Genomic DNA, 5,885 nt, shown 5'->3' with positions numbered 1-5,885 from the left:
TAAGATACACGTTAACAAATTTCATGACAAGTGTGTCTGCCCAGAGGCAGGTGTTACCGGCTGTGACAGTGGTGTGTGTGTGTGAGAGAGAGAGAGAGAGAGAGAGAGAGAGAGAGAGAGAGAGAGAGAGAGAGAGAGAGAGAGAGAGAGCTTTTGTGTGTGTGTGCCTGCTTGTGTGTGTGCCTGCGTGTGGCTGTATCTTTTCCCCATGTAGAAAGGAAAATCCCCAGGTTTAGGTTAAGGTTAGGCAAGTGGTGGTTCACAACATCAATCATTACATTTTAAAGTTAAGACATGTTTTAAGGTTAAATTGAGGTTCAATTTAGGATAAGATTAAATTCAAGGTTAGGGTAAGTATTTCTATGCTTAAGGTAACAGAGTAAGTCTCCAGGAGATCAATGTAAGTGAATGTTATGTCCTCTCTCTCTCTTTCTCTCGCTCTGTGTGTGTGTGTGTGTGTGTGTGTGTGTGTGTGTGTGTGTGTGTGTGTGTGTGTGTGTGTGTGTGTGTGTGTGTGTGTGTGTGTGTGTGTGTCACTTGTCACTTGTCTGAGCTATTGAGTCAGTCTTTATAGTCTGCTGTGATGCCACGCTGACCTTCACTGAGCTTGCTGGGAAACTGTGCAAACAGCTCGAGGCAACAGTCATTAGGATACACACAAATTACAATGTCTTCGATGCCATTAGACTGTTTGTCTTCTGGCCCCAGAAGGACGGGGACTCAACCTGAGGAACATTAAACTAAAACGTTATATTTTAAATGATGTGGCTAAATTCTTTGTCAATTTAAGGCCCTTACAACTTAATTTCACTGTAAGCTTCTAGTAATAAATAATGGGGTTTTTGGTTCTTTCATGAATTAATTAATCTTTCTATATTTGTGAGTTTGTTGTGTTCTCACTAGAACTGAGTACAGTTGTGTGGTTGTTTGTTAATGTTACCACGTTTTGAACTTGAACTTTGACTGTTGCTAACTCAAACATGTATATTTAATTTTAATGTGCAGGGACTTTGAGAAAATTGAAATCATATTCTCAAATTATAATGGGTCTAATTAGTTGTAATTATTCACGTGGGCAATACAATTTATTTGATCTTCTTTTTTTCATTTGGTAAATTCTCAAATAGCTCTGTTATGTCCCCAGTTGTATTCACATTGTATTTATATGAGTTGCATAAATCTGCTTCTGATCAAGAGTGGGAGCTCTGTTTTCTTTGTGAGGATCTGCATACTAACTGAAAGGGGCTGTTTTTGTTTTTTTGTTAGTTTTTTGATTGGTTGACCTCCCGTGATGTGGCTGCTGCAGATAGACTGATCCAGAGGCCGGTCTATTTAACTAATGGGTTTTCAGGTGAGTGGGATGAGGTTGACTCTCTCATTTGCTCAGTTGGCTGTGATACTGAGGCTTGATGTCGAGAACTTGTTGCTCCTCAGCCTCCAACCTTTGTGAAACGTATGTTTAAGGACCAATGAGCTCCCACAGCCTTTGCTTGTGTGAGTATTTACAACACAAAGCAGTAAGGGCGAATTACTATTTTCGCATGGACACTGTGCTCTCCTTGTTTGTACAGCCTACAAAGTTAGGGTCAGTAAAGCCGTTTTCAGACATGAACTCCGGAAAATTTTGGACACAATTGAGTCCGTACTTTCTGCAGAGTTTGTTTTTCACACATGAGCAAAGCAGCAGGAGATCCTGTGCTCAGACACGTTCACAGAGATCTGCAGAGATCACCTGTTTTTGTTTATAGCACATCGACACAGCGTCTGCTCTTATCGCCAAAAACTTTGTCTGCATCTTCTTCGTGTATGGCACCGCTTTTTCACCCTGATATATATTTTTTGTTGTCGTTTTCTTTAGTTTTATTTCTGTCACGCATTAGAAACGTTACCAGCACACCCACCCGGTCGCTGTGAATCCTGCGGAGGATCTCCTGCTGTGTTTTCAAATGAGTTCATTCGGACATCATCCGGAGTTTTATACAGCCCCTCCTGAGAATGTCATAAGACAGAATTATTCTTGAGAAGATGATTTGGTTTGATTGTTTTCGGCTTTGACCTTTGGAGTTCCGGCCTCACTGACGCTCACTGTGTAGAGTAATAAATCAATCCTTCAGCTTTCATCTTTGCCCTCCACTTCTTGTCCTTATGTTGTGCCCTAATACCCCTCAACCAGGATGTAACAGCTGGTGCTGGATAACTCCTGTCTCTCTGCAGGACAGTGTGCTAATTATATATCGAAAGATCGTGAGGACACTCAGGCTTGATGAACTGACACACTGAAAGGGGATGAAAAGAGCCACCTGAGGACAGTTTGAATCGGAGGCTGCAATGAGAGAGGGACAGAAAGAGAAAGAGGCGGCAGGTGGATGAAGCACCAAAAAAAAAAACCCAGCCACAGTGAAGATTATTGTAAGAAAGGAAAAAGGAAGAACAAAAACAGGATGACTGAACACACAGAGAAATGGCAGTAATGACCGATCCACAGGAAGAAAAAGACGGCAGGTGTATCAATGAGATTCTACACATTATTCAGGTATTTCAGCCTTGATGTTGTGGTCACTTGTGGCTTCAGACGAGGATTCACAGAGCATGTTGAAATATACATCTCTCTGTTGTCGGGGTGAAGGTATAGGTGTGGAAAATAGCCATTCAATCCGAAGGGGGAATGTTCGCTGTTACCTTGGAAACCAGTTTTGGTCTGTGGCGTCAGTTTGCTCTGTGTTGCCAACCTGAAAGTTCCCCCTGTGAGAGGAGGGGGATATTATGAGCTGATGGTGGAGTGGATCAGAGTTATCAAAAACTCTTTCCATCAATTCTGGATTTTCCTCCCTTGTTCTTCTGTCAATTCATCTTTAAAAAAAAGTCTGCATGGGATACATGTCTTTTTCCAGGTCCTTGGATAAACTACAGCAGGGGTTCTCAACCTTTTTTACTTCAAGGCCCACCTTTTCATACAATTCAATTATTTTGGCTAATTAATTCTAGTCTTTGTTCTATCTTAATTGTATTAAATATCTACAACAAAGCCACTCCCTGTTTTACAGACAAAAGCCATCAAAATACAATGAATACATAAAAAACTAACAGGTTCTTTATAAATGATATGGGTGTGACAGATGGCAAGAAAAAACAATTTCTCTGCCCAGAGGGATTTATTGTATAAAGCGTGTATAAACCTGCACATACATTATCCTATATTCATATGAACTGTAAGTATATGATGAAGTAAAACCCAACAGGTTAACAGTTCATGGAACAATGTTCAAACTGCTACAGGAGCAAATTTATAAGGCTGGAGTCTTGCCTATTAACACAACAAGAACTAATAATTCAGTATTTGCCACAGCAAACAAAGAAGTTCTGAAAACCAGGAAGTTCTGCTCTAAAAATAAGTCGAGAGAAAAGTAAATAAATAGAAAATAATAAATATAATAAATTAGGTAATTGTGAATCAATACATTGAAAATAATAAAGAATCATAATAGAATGAACAAAATGAACAGGCCTAATAGTTGTGTTAAAAAAAGACATTTAAAAAATATAGTATAATTATAATTAAATATAATTAATCTGTGCAAATTAATTAAGATGGAGCAGGTTTAGTAGCAGTCTTCATATTTGGTGTGGCAGAACCAGTAGTTATTCTTCATATCTGTGACAAACAAACACACAGCATGTATCAATTTCAATATTCACATTGAAAGATTATCATAAGAGAGCTGTATAATTCTATTTGTTTTAGAGATTGAGTACTTACTTCTCATGTTCAGTATTCAATGAGACAATTGAGCTTGCTTCTCAGACACCAGAAGGTGGGATGGGGGGAAAGGCCCACTCTGAGGGTTGCTCTCAGTCTGTTTCGGGTCTTGGTCCTGGTTGCACCCACAATGGAGAATCCTGATTAACACAGGTATGTAGTTGTGAATGGGAGAAGGAATTTCACAGCTCTTAATGCTAGGCATGGGTACTCCTTTGAAACAGTGATCCAGAAAGAGCCCAGGTCCAGTTTGTCCCACTGTAACTTTAGGCTGCTGTCTGCTGCAACTTCCAGGAACTGGGATTCCAAATGTGTGGTCAAAGCAATGTCATTTGCAGCGAGGTCCACAGAAAATGGGTCAAAAATCCATATATTTCCTTCTCTGGGATCCTTCTCTGTCAGCTCTGAGAGGTGTTGAGAGACTGAATCGATTATGTTCACATGTGGGGAGTTTTCCAATGTTTCACTCACAAGTGGAAACATGTCCATCCTCTCCTCATGGGCCCTCTTTGTCCACAGCGCAAGGACTTTGTCAGCAACCAAAAAGATGTTGCTGTTTCTCCCTTGGAGTGAGAGGTGCAGCTGGTTCAGTTGTGAAAAGATGTCACAGAGGTTGGCAAGTTCAGCCTGGAACCTCAGATCTGTGCAGAAATGTGCGAGTGGGGATGTTTCCTCTGTGACCAGTCCTCTTGAGAGCCATTTCACCTCACTGTGATACAGCAGCTGGACATGATCTGCCTCCATGCACTCACACAGCTGAGAAAAGCATCTGACATCCCTGAGCTGTAGTTCGTGTTGGTAGCTCTCCACAGAAAAGCATGTCTTCATGCAGACTACTTTCCCAACGATAGCGAACAAAAACCAGCAGTTATGCGACAAGACTGACATCGGTGGACTCATCTAGTTGTAAAGAAAAAAATTGGCTGCCTTTAATTCTTTCCCCAACCTGGCACTGTATGTCGGAGGCCATTTAAAAAATTTGCCGATTCACTGTGTCGTTCGAGAGCGGGACAGTCTGCAGCTTCTTCGCGGCTGCCTCCCCGATCATCTCGCGGCACATATCCACAGCAGCAGGTAGCACCAATTCCTCTGCTATCCTGAAGGCTTTCTTAGTCTGAGCCACACGTCTCGCGAACAAGTAGCTGGCTTTCAATGCACATTTTGAGTTTAAAGTCAAAGAGACAACAGACCTGTTCTGTGTTTGTAGTCCATTTTCTTTTCTTTTGAAGTAGTCGACTGGCTTCCAAGCAAGAGTTGGGTGTCGTGTCTCAAGATGCCGCTTTAGTTTGGAAGGCTTCAACGCCTCATTTGAAAGCGTCAAGCCGCACTCCACACACTGGGCTCTGGGCTTTCCATCGTCACCTCCTTTGACAAAACATATTTAATGCGGTGGATTAGTAGCGTTGCCGTCAATGTTTTTCCACTTAAGGAACTTTTCCATTACTCCACACTACAGTTCAGCGGTTAGCATTAGCTCACCTGTCAACTGGGCGTCTCAAACTGATGACGTATGCGCCCCTCGCGGCCCACTAGTATCAAATTGAAAACATTTCACGGTCCACTAGAGGGTGCTCAAAAAAAGTTGGGCCTGATGATTGTATAGGTTGCTTAACTGCCCTCTAAAATAGTCGACATTCAATATATGAAAAAAATAACACCAGTCAAGTAAATCCTTCAAACTCACACATGTGAAGAGTAATAAAGAAAATTCAGTTTGACTTTAAGATCTTTACTGCAGATAAACCAGGTAGGATGAACACAACGTCCAGCGTGCAAACACAAATAACTGACAGTATATTGTAGAACTGTTTGAGGAGGACTCACTAAGGACAAGGAAGAATTCTCAAGTAGCTCTCGAGCTTTAACACAGAACAAGAGAACAGAACATTCCAAACAGGCAGGTTTAGAACAGGCTGTATTAATACATTAATACATCACAGAAACTCATATCTTGCAGTATAAAGTATATATTTCTAGCTCTTTTTGAATTAGCATTACATGCACAATTGTTCACAAAAACCCCCAGGAGACGACTTGTTAAGAATGTGGCAGCTGTTTCTCTGCTTCTTTTTCCGGCCCCTGCAATAGTTGTAGAGGCAACTTGTTCATTTTCTTTACCTATTTGTCT

General features: G+C 41.2%; 1 long non-coding RNA gene across 1 annotated transcript; it reads right to left on the bottom strand.

Annotated features, from left to right (window-relative positions):
* Positions 1-3,147: 3,147 nt before the first annotated feature.
* Positions 3,148-5,310, bottom strand: LOC118114144. Its single transcript, XR_004697428.2, has 4 exons — positions 5,237-5,310; positions 4,948-5,122; positions 3,758-3,897; positions 3,148-3,652 (listed from the first exon to the last, which is right to left on the bottom strand). It is a non-coding gene; the product is annotated as an uncharacterized LOC118114144 (long non-coding RNA).
* Between the last annotated feature and the right edge of the window lie 575 nt (positions 5,311-5,885).

Source organism: Hippoglossus stenolepis, chromosome 8, assembly GCF_022539355.2.
Source record: "Hippoglossus stenolepis isolate QCI-W04-F060 chromosome 8, HSTE1.2, whole genome shotgun sequence".
In the NCBI taxonomy this organism is placed as follows: Eukaryota; Metazoa; Chordata; class Actinopteri; order Pleuronectiformes; family Pleuronectidae; genus Hippoglossus; species Hippoglossus stenolepis.
The sequence above is the reverse complement of the archived record's forward strand: the minus strand, read 5'-3'. Positions and strand labels throughout refer to the sequence as shown.